Below are 11,954 nucleotides of genomic sequence, written 5' to 3' on the forward strand. Positions count from 1 at the left end.
TTCAAGGAGTAAGTGAAATAAATGTACAGTTGTCATCAGGAGCCCAAGATAAAAAGAAAATTTAAAAATTTAAAAAACAAGGAAATTCCAATAAATAAGCATAGCACAGTGGTGCATAATTAAAAGCAAAGTGATATTTGGGGACAAAGAGCAGGCAGGTGTTGAGCACTATGGAACGCTAGCTGCCATGACAGAGTCCTCCTAATTAGGTCAGTCGCTGGAGTAGATAAAGAAATTGCCAGAATCAAATGAAGCCCCAATCCTGCAGGCACCAGAATATTTTGTAGCTTATTAAAGAAGATGGCAATGAATTAATGAGCTACTACTTACTGACTGCTTATTATATTTGAGCCCTGAAGTTAAAAGTTTAAGTTCATTTAATACTTGTGAGATAAGGTTATTTAATCCATTATAGAAAGTAGGAAAACAAAAGTTATATAAGTTAAAGTTATGGTAACACAGTAAGGGGATATTTGATTCACACGCCTCGTCTATAGACACAGGTTGATTATCGAAAAATAATTGCATGGCAAGAAGCTACATTTTCCAGTAGCCTTTGTATCTAGCTGAGTCCTTATGATTAGTGCTCACAAGTCGCACATGAGTAGAAATGATCTGTTTCTTTTCTAGGTCAAAGTATTTAGAAGTGACTGCCGTCTCTACTCTTTCTTTTTTTCATTTTCTGGCTGTAAGCAAATGTCTCCAGGGCCCTAGTCTACGGTGACGCCACCAGTTGGAAAAATCTGGCCTGGTCCATCACCAAGTTGAAAGCCATCCTTGAATATTCATATTTATTCCTTGTATAAAAAATTATTATTCATCTAGTTTTGGGGCTTATTGGTTATGTTATCTATCCTAACATACACCAACTAATACAGGCTTCTTAATCACGGGGATATACCACCTTAATAAAAAAAATGAAAACACATTGAGTGTGTGTAACTGCTTTGAGGGGTTATTGTGAAAACTTAGTTAACACACTTACAGAAACATCTTAACACAGTGTATACACATAGGTAGCACCATATATGCTTGGAATTACTAAAATGATGATAATTTTTTTAGCTTTCACTTTAAATGTATTTGCTCATTTTACACTGAAAGATGGAATTTTAAAGTGAATTCAATAAATATGGAAACTGAACATCAGAAGAACCAAATAACTTGTTTGTGACAGAGTTGGAACAAATTCAAGTCCTTGGTTAAAAAAAATTGTGCTGCAACATTATACTTTCCGGGTTAGAAAATAGAAAAAACAAAACTTATCGGGTTTGTTCAGCAGTATGGAGTTTAAAGGGTATGGCTGAAGCCTTGAGAAAAATTTAGAAGCTCATTTATTCTAGTTGGGGTACAAGATCAGGAATGAGTCAAAGAGGAAGATTGATGATAAATTACTTCAATTCCTCCAATATAAACTTAGGATTGGAGCTGAATTGCCAGTAGAAAGTCAAAGACTGCAGCTTTGTAAATATTAAGACTCCTGAGGCTGAATCTTCTCATTTTTGGAGGCATGTATTTCTTTTATATATGGGCATGGAAATAGCACAGGGATATGAAATCACTGTATCAGGAATGCACTCAGTTTAAAAGCACCAATAAACATATTTTTAACAGATCATCTTCATTTAAGTAAAAATTACCCAAGTAGGAATGGCATTATTCTAGACCACAATTATCCAATATAACTTTCTGCAATGATGGAAATATATTTATGTTATTAAAGATGTCAGCCAATGCCCCGCTGCTGTCTAGTGTGCTGGAATCTGAGCTGTCCCAGCCTGAGTGGCAGGGCCCGGGCTGTGGACAGATTGGTGACTGCAGGGCGGCCCACCGACAGCGAAGCTTCTTGTCCTCCCGCTTATAGGTAATTCGGCCTTAAAACTACCTGGGGTATTGTCTGCTGGGGAATGGCCCTCGGCAGGCGCCCTGGGAAAAGAACCAGTAGGAAGAAAGGTTCTGCAAGAAATTGTGCGGCCTTATGTTTAGCCTTTGCCATCCCCTATGGAGACTCCTCTACTTACAGGAAGGATAGCCTCATGCATTTGCCAGCAAAGGCGGCCAGCAAAAGAGAGACATATGGATTTGAAAGCCTCACTCCGGCAACTAAGGAGTGTATCTCTGGGCACCGGTGACTTCAACCCGTAGGCCCACCTGGCCCGCAGGAGGCATTCCAGATGATGACTGAACCTAGTCGGTTAAGCTACAGAATGGTTCATTGGTTCCTAGGTGCATGGTCTGAGAATGTGTGAGGCATGGGTTTCTAAGGCCTTTTCGGCCCCTTTCTGGCACCTCGGATGAGGCGAACACATTGTTCTCCTGGCCTCATGTGGTCAGGAGGTGACGTCCCTGTAACTGTTCCACTTGAGGTGTTGAGAAATGGACGGCCTTTCACGAGAACGGCAAAGCAAACGCTTTGTAGATTATAGATAAACGCAGATGCATAATGGAATAATGTAAGAAATTAATCTATAATCAAAGGGTATGTGGGGAAGTTAGGGGAAACTCACCATGTTATTTCTTAAAGGTCGTTTACACACAGGAGCATTTTCAAAATTAGATAATGTTAGAAAAACATAGATGACGTATGCTACAAGGAAATCACTAGCATATATAATGCCATGTTTGCTACAATAAATCGGCCAGTTCAACACACTGCGGTTGTCTGTGTCCATTTTTATTTTAGTTTTAGTTTTTTATTTTAGTTTTCTTATTTTCCAGTTTTTTATTTTAGTTTTGTTTTATTTTCACCGACGCCGTTCTTCCTTCGGGAACCCCTGGTTGCTGGAGCTGGTCTCCGGCACTAGTGAACATATGAAATGTAACTAGTATGCATGAGAAACTAAATTTTTAATTTTATTTAACTTTAAATAGCCACATGACTAATGGCTATCACATTCGACAGTGCAATTCTAGACTTACAAGTATTTTAGTAAAGAAACTAGATATTTAGCACAAATTTGTGTGTGAATTAAAAAGATGCTTGAAATTTGTGGTGGAAACAGGAACTGTATGGCAACATTAAAAGAAATACAAGGTTTAGACAATTGAAGTTACGTGTACATAAATGTAGACCAATTCAGTCTAAATAATCAAATCCATGTCATTGGAATATCAGAAGTCCAGACTGAAGGCAGTGTGCAAGGGCATAATGCCTGGCTATGTGAATAGACCTCATGTTCTAAATCCTGAATCAAATATTTAGTGTGTTTCTGAGCTTCCAAAGTCTCCATCTACCACTAGATGCCAGTTAATGAATGAATCTGCCTTCTACTTTTAATGGAAAACAGAGGTACTAAAATGTGCAATCCTTCAGTTTTCCTTCCCAGTCTCTTAAAGTTTCACTTGATTTTAAAAGCACCCCCCTTTATTATTTTTTTTTCAGAGAAAAAGCAAAAGTTGTTTGATGCCAATTACATATCTCCTTCATTCACTCTTGACTTCACTAACATGAGCTTTCTCAGGGTCCATCATATTAAGCTGACTCTCTTTATAAGTCCAGTTTTAACCTTTAATTTCTCTCTGGTCAAGTTTACACGTTTATAAGTATACTTAAAAAATTATATTAAGACCAACCAACCAATCAATAGTTTCTTCTTCGAACTATTGCCGGTGGTAATATGCGTGCTGTGTTCATTTCCTTACCTCCCTCATCCTTCAAGTCACGTCTTTCTGGTTTCTTCTCCCAATATCAAATGGGTTGCCTCTTTCAAAGTTCATACTGTCCTCAATTGACAGCCTGACTTATAAAGTACAACATTTTATTTAATAATATCCATAATTGATATGTGTTTATGATGTTAGGTTTTAGGAAAATATTACGGTGTGTAAATTTGCATGGCTCCGGTGACAGATGGATTAGAGAGGCCAGCTTTTATCAGAGGCATGTTATTTTTATTTCCATCTGAAAGACTAAAGAATAGGCCCCTATACTGATTGATAGTGAAATACCTTTGCTATTAGTGTAGCTATTCCAAAGGACTGTATACCTTTTGCATGGCATTAAACTTTGTTAAAAATGTTCTGAAATAAAAATGAAACTGCTATGTTACAAAGAAAATAGTATTACCTGGCATATTAACAAAAAGGTACTAAACTTAGTTCATGGAAATAGTTTGAAATTTTAGTGACAGAATAAAACGTCCTTGCTGTGGCAGCATAAAAGGATCTGGAAAAGGAACTCAATCTTCTGTTTCAAGTTGTAGTTTTATCCGACAGCTTAAATGTCTTCACATGATATGTGATATTTTAATACATACAAAAATATAGTGGTAGAGATGCTAAAACTACTCACACTGAAATTTGGAGCATCAGAATATATTCATGGAATACTTTGGTCACGTCCCTAATGCAGAATAAAGGTCATTTCAACAATTTAAATACTATTTTTTATGCCCTGGAGATCTCCAGTAATTGATTTCTATTCAAAAGTGTCATAAATATTTCATTAGGACTTGTTCATAAGCAAGAACATTTTTTCAATCATGTTTTAATATTTTATGTACTCCTAAAAACACAAATTGCAAATTAATTGAAAGCTATTGAGAAATTGGAAAGATAAGTTGAAATCATTTAAAAGTAAAAGCCTCCAACTTCAGCCCTATTAGAAAGAATATAAACAAAACCATAATGAGCTTGAATTCATCGTTTAATATGATATCCCAGGAAAAGAATGGTGAATGGGATTAAGATGATTTACTCAAAGCAATAAGTAATTTAGTAGCAGACTCAGGACCATAGCAGTTTAAGGACCAGCCAGCCAGGCAGATAGATAACTGTATTGCTTATCTGTATGTGGTGCAAACATAACAAAGGTATAAATAAGGAATAGAGTGCTGGGTAGCTCAGGTTTTCAGGTTTATCACTTTACATCATACTACAAGGTAAAGAGTAACTTCAAACAGGAATTACAAAGCATTCTTGTTGGATGACTTAGCGATATCACGCATTTTTGCCATTCAAATGAAAAACAGCAGTGTGCAATTACACTTAATATCACCAACTGTGAGAACCATCTTGTTGACAATCCCCTTAAGTCTGCAGTCTTAAATAATACTTAAACATCTATAAATTATCAGAGTGCTGTTTTATACTATCATCTAAATTCTCATCTGTTTAGCATGACTGCAAATAATTTGCTTGCTTCATAAAAAAAAGTTAGAGTAAAAATTTCCGATCCAGACTTTTAGAATACCCACCACCAAATATTCTACTACAGCCCACGTTATGGAATTAGTAAGTGAAACTGCTCCTGTAAATAGGGGCACCTGGGTGGCTCAATCAGTTAAGTGTCCAACTGCTGATTTATGCTCAGGTCATGATCTCAGTTTGTGTGATCAATTCCCGCATTGGGCTCTGCGCTGACAGCGTGGAACCTGCTTGGGATCCTTTCTCCTCTGTATGCCTCTCCCCAACTCACGTGTGTGCGTGTGCATGCACACATGCACACATACACACTCTCTTTCTCAAAATAAATAAACTTAAAAAAACCCCAAACCCCCCAAATTATATATATGTGTATGTGTGTGTGTATGTATGTATGTATGTATATATATATATATATATATATACATATATATATATATGTATATATATATATGGAACCTTAAATATATCTTAAATTTTCAATGTCTAAGTGTCTAAATCTGGTCATATCCAAGACTAGTGTTTTAGTTCTTATTTTTTAGATTCAAATGTTAGTTTTTATTCCATACTTTTTTTTAATAATGTTAAAAACAGAGAAGGAAGAGATGTACACTATGCGTTCTTTGTCTCTATTATCCTTACATATAGACAGCCATACTGAACATTGTTATAATTGTGCCAGACATGGCAAGAAATACTTTATGGAAATAGAAATATAGAGGGTTTTTATGCATATATGTCCAAAGCTGTGCCAAAAGGTTAGCACAAATAGGCGAGTACCTATAACATTGTAAAGATACTTGGACAGAATGTAAATGAAAAATTAGTAATATGCTAATAATATATTAATTTGAAGAATGCCAAAATGCCCACATATGCATAAATATTTACCTTCTAGTACAAAAATTTCCACAATCATTTCTTATTTGAGGTAAAGAACATTAGACAAAATATAACCACTACTTAATCATTATTATTTAGTAGTAACAGTATTAGAAGTAGCAGCAAAGAATTCTATTGGGACAGCAGGTTGGTTTGGTTAAAACGCTTTTCATAGGTTAATCAGTTTAACTTTTTTTTTTTCCTTAACAGCTTTATTGAGATAGAAACCACATACCACAGAATTCCCCCACTCTGAATGTACAAGTCAATGGTTTTTAGTATATTCACGGATTTGCACCACCATCACCATAATTAGAACATTCGCCTCACCTCAGAAAGACACCTTGTACACTTTAGCTAACCTTCTCCTCCACTTCCTGCCTTCCCCCTCCATTTAACCTTTATAATAGTCCTAGGAGGTACATACTAATACTCTCGACACCATTTACATTTGAAGAAACTGAGGTATAGGATAGTTCAATGGTTTGCCCAAGGGCATAAAGGTAGTAGGAAAAGAAGATGGGATTTGAATCCAGATCATCTGGCTGCAGATTCTTTGTTCTTAACCACTATTCTATACAGCCTCCATTAAAAAAGCAAAGGATATTTTAACTTTGTTATGGATACTCTGACCCATACAAAGCAGCAACAGCTGAAAGCCAAGCAGGCCACATTTCATAAAATGATTCTGGGACTTTAAAGCTGGGTCTAGATCTGCCATATGTTTTTGATCTGAACTGTACTGAATTTTTAGGCTTCATGAATATATTTCAATTTCCACATAATTTACCACCTTGGTCCCAGACATACTGCCAATATCAAGGCAGGACAGGAAACTAGTTTAACAACAAGAGATAACTTATGTCACATAGACACAATTTCTCACAAAAATAAAACCCAAACATACTTACTTTTCCTCCTCCAGGGACAGACCATTCACACACTTAGTACATATTTTGCATTCCTGTGAAAAGGAGAAACAGTCAGTGCTATGCTAGTGCCTTTGTGCAAATTAGAAAAGTAACCCAGTCTCAAGATACTGTATTGCCTCTATTGGAGATTTGTTACAATAAACTGACTGTAGTAGAAGAAGACACATTGCTTCTATCTGTCACGACATTTTTGCAAAAAACATTCAAATAGATGATATGTATTGCGTGAATGTCCCTCCCCCTTTTGATACGGCACCATATGACACCACCCATGAGGCTGTTTTCAGTGGGTATGAATCCACAGCCACCCAATGATCCCTCTCTGAAGGTAGTGGGAGCGATTTTACAGCTGGCATGCAAGGTTTCAATCCTGGGAGTTTGCCCCCTAGAACTTTAACTCCCATATTTACAACAACTACATATTCTGCTGGTAACCAAAGGAAACCTCATTTAAAATGGAGTCATGGAGCCAAATGGGGTATCTCTCATGCCCCACTACTCCTCCATCATCACTTGCAGGCAGGTAGAGATGCACCTTGCGTTCTCAACAGGAAGAAGAAGTGTATACTTTTCTATCCTAGCAGAAGAAAGAAAGCATTTCTTCTTGCCCAGTAACAGCCCAGCCAATGAAAGACTGTCACAGCTCAGTCACTGAAAAGCCACTACAGTTCAAACTCCCAAGTTTACTTCAATGGACTTTTTGTTTATAAGAACCCCTACCAACTCTCCCCTTTCCTATATGAAAGAAAATTCCTCTCCTTTGCCCTTGGGACTTGCCTATGGTTTTGCCATACTTGCATGTCCTGAGTTGCAATTCTCTGCTATTCTGAAATAAATTCATTTTGCTGATAAAATAACAGGCTGTTATATTTTTAAGGTCAACCCAACCTATGAGCATTAACAGTAGTGAACTGGAATTCAGGCAAATTCTCAAGCACCTCTATCAGAATTTGTATGTGTTCACTTGAGTCCTGTGGACCATATATCTCTTCTTCTCCCTGGTGGTAACTTTCTCCCAAGGGTGGGTTATCAGAATCCAATGGCTTTTTCCATTCACTATGAGTTTAAATGGTACCATAAATGGGTTACCTTCTAGGGGTGGAGGCGAACTAACTGCCCTCTCTAGTGTGTCATTGTTTCTCTTCTTCCTCTTATTCATCATTTGACTAATATTCTTTAGTCTTTAGTGTTCCAGAGTAGTAATTTTCAAATATCAACTGGAAAGTAGTTTCCTTTTTTTGCCTTGATGCCTATCAAGTTAGCTACATGTTTTTTAGATGGTTTAGTGTTATTCGCTGTGTTTCCTCTGCTTTTGTACTACCAACTGAGATACCTCATTAGCCCAGAACCCCAGGTTGCAGCCATCAATGGCACAGTCTGTGGTCTGCCACAGTCCCAAGCTTTCTGTCATGTCTCCAAAGTCACACAACCAGCACTTTGAAAATTTCAAATGTTTCACTATTCTCTCTCTCAATGTATATGGGTTGGTACCACAGAGAGAAAGTTTCAACATCCTTGTTGCTGAGCAGGTTTTTTTGGTTAATACTGACATTAGAGTCAATAAAATCCATTTAGTCCAATACTTGTAGGCACGTAGACAAGTGTGATGTTATCAATACATGCCTAAAAAAAAGATTCACACACATACATCTGGCCTTATCTGTCATGAGGCAAGAAACTAGTGAATCAAGTATGGAGTGCCACTATCAGATAGCTATATTTTGACCAAAGTTATAGTTTTTCTTTTCTTTTCTTTGTCTCCTTCTAGTATGGCCCCTAAGGTGCCCAAATCCCAAATTAGCAATTCAACAGAGATTGAGCAAGATAAGGATATGCTAAATCAAGAGTGTAATCTGAGTGCTATTTCAGGAATCAATTTGACTTGTTACATACATATCTTTTACCACAAGGTTCGAAAAGGACTGAGGAATCAAAGAGGCCTGGTTCTCTCAAGATCTGATGCCTTTTGTTTTTTGTTGGTATCACAGCCTTGACTTGATAATTCACTAAATAATTCAGAGCTTCTGCAGCTTTTTAGCAAACTTGAGGTTATAGCCCTTTCACCCCTAAGAGTAGTTTTAATTCTCTAAAATGTTCACTGCTGTTTGGTAGAAGTGAAAATATGGGTGGAGAAGTGCCTTATTATAATAGTATCTCACCCACATATTTGTCCATCAGAATTGGCTCTTGTCAAAGGACAACTTTATTTGACTTCTTAGTCTCTTAAAGCTTCTCTGCTAATCCTCCTAGAAGGATCTTGCAAAATGGAATTACTTTACCTAAATAAACAAGGACAGATGATATTTGACCATTCCATCTTCATTAGCCATAGGAGATTTGAGAGCAGCTTTTCCAACCTTCAAACACTTAAAGGGCATGGATTTTAATCCAAGAAGTCCAAATAAGAATTGTACATACTACCACAGAGGAACAAGCACAGCATGTTCTCGAAAAAGCACCTCAGACTGCAATCATTCCAAAATTTCCTCAAAAACCTCAAAGATCTTAACACTCTGTAGCTCTACAAGAGAACATCCCCCAGGTCATTCAAAGAAAGATACAATTTTGAAATTTTAGATTCCTCTTCATGTTCTCCTCCCATTTTTCAGATATTGAATATATTCTAAAATAAATCCTCTTACAGTGTTTCCAGAGAATTATACGATGGTGGCATTTAGTTCTTTTCTGCCTGTAACTTCTGACGACTACAGATGTGAATTCTCAGTAATGGTGACAGGAAAAAACCTTCAGCTACTCTCTCTCTCTGGAAAGACAATATTTGAAGAAGCCTGTTCAAAACAACAATCTCCATTTAAACCTCCTAGATACAGGATAAAACATTAGATACAATTCCCTCTTTTGACCATATCCTTCCTACGATAAAGTTTAGATGGTTTAAAACTGGGTTATACCTGACATAATGTTAAAATTACATGTTATCCAGCATCACCAGCCCCACATCTTTTCTACCTGTGTTTCCACCTCTAATTTTGACATCACCTGGGCACTGACGCAACCAAGGGTTAAATTTTCTAATTTCCCTTGATGTCCTTTCTTTATTTAAGGTTGGTCATCTGAACAACTTTGTTTTCTTTTGTTTTATTTTTCCAGCATTTCATTTTTTCCATTATAAATGTAATATACTATCAAACAGAAAAATGATAACATCAATTGCTATATGCTAAACACTGGACTAACCAATACACACACACACATACATACACATTCTTATTTATTCACACCTTAATGAGGTAAATAAATATCCCTATTACAAAGATAATTAAACTGACACACAGGGATTATGTAAAGAATGCTCTTCACAGAAAAAGCAGTAATGTTTTGTGCTTAGGTGCATGCGCTTTGGACTGAGATCCTGTGTATCAAAATGTTAGCAGCACAACTTATTTATTGGGCACTATAAGCAACTCTACCTCCACTATCTCCCTCATAGTTGTTAAACACAGATTTCACCTGAATAAAAGTTAATATGCCCCATTATCAGACCCCGAGTATAGGTGCATAAACACATAAACACATACAGGCATTGTTGTTTCAGTTCATATGTATGCTTGAAGCAACAGTGATAATTACACGAAGATAAAAATAAAGTATCAATCAAATTGGGTTGGGCCAAATGGCTTCCTGAAAAATAATTATTTCGGATATAGTCATATAAATACCTATGCAATATATTGCTAGAATTTCTCAGTAATAGGACCCAGAAAGCAATGGCATATAGTTATATGCGTAAACTTTTTGAAAATAGCTCATACGCTCTATGAGCTTATAAACACAAAGTCAGCATTATTATTATATATTGTTCAATCTAATTTGACCATGTGACTTTCAAATTTTGTCATATTAGCTAGTTTCTTACTATTTTTGGACAGCAATTTATGTGTGAACTTCATGCAAAGTATTTCTGGAAAATGCAATCATAGATAAGATATGGATTCTGCCCACTAGTATTCTATAATCTATTCAGATAGATTTAAAACAAAAAGGAAGATATGTCTTTAATTCAAATAGAGATTGATAACCAAGTGATAACTCTCAAAAAAGTGGGTACACATAAATTACAATAAATGGGAAGAGAAAGAAAAAGATGATTTTTAGATATGGCAGTCAGAAAAGGATTACAACAAGCAGCACTACCAACAATAACCAAACGATGAAGAGAGCCCAAATATCCCTCGACTGCTGAATGGATAAAGAAGATGTGGTATACATACAAAAGGGAATATTACTCAGCCATCAAAAAGAACAAAATCTTGCCATTTGCAACAAAGTGGATGGAGCTAGCATGTATTATGCCAAGTGAACTAAGTTAATCAGATAAAGACAAATACCATCTGATTTTCCTCATAAGTGGAATTTAAGAAGCAAAAGAGAAGAACACAGGGGAAGGTGGAGGGAAGAGAAGAGAGGGAAACCACAAGAGACCCTTAACGATAGAGAAAAAACCTGAGGGTTGGGTGGGAGATGGGCTAGATGGATGATGGGTATTGAGGAGGACACTTGTGATGAGCACTTGGTGTTGTACGCAAGTGATGAATCACTGAATTCTACTCCTGAAACCATCAATGCTCTGTATGTTAACTAAAAATTAAATTAAGAAAATAAAGATAAAAAAATCAAACAAAAGGAAAAAGGACTGCAACATCTAGGAAACAATATGCACATATCCCTCTAACATGGAACATTTCTATATAAATTATTTTTGAAAAATCTTTTGCCAATACCTATGCAAAAATTTAAATATATTGTCAAATAATTCTAAATTACAATCAATATCATTCTCAGGTAACTCGAATACAGATTTTCCTTTTGTAAAACCATTCAGAAAATCCTTTATAACATTTTACATTGTCTAGTGATATGTCTGTCTATACAAATAAAGCAAGCTTTCTATTACTCCACTTCGATTTTTCTTTAAGAATATAAGCATACTTGGACTTCCATACCAGTCCTAGACACGTTATTGGAAGCAAAATAGGA

This window comes from Lynx rufus, unplaced genomic scaffold (genome assembly GCF_022079265.1).
Source record: "Lynx rufus isolate CCGP_SWC_20201006 ecotype Redwood Valley unplaced genomic scaffold, mLynRuf1.p SCAF_14, whole genome shotgun sequence".
In the NCBI taxonomy this organism is placed as follows: domain Eukaryota; kingdom Metazoa; phylum Chordata; class Mammalia; order Carnivora; family Felidae; genus Lynx; species Lynx rufus.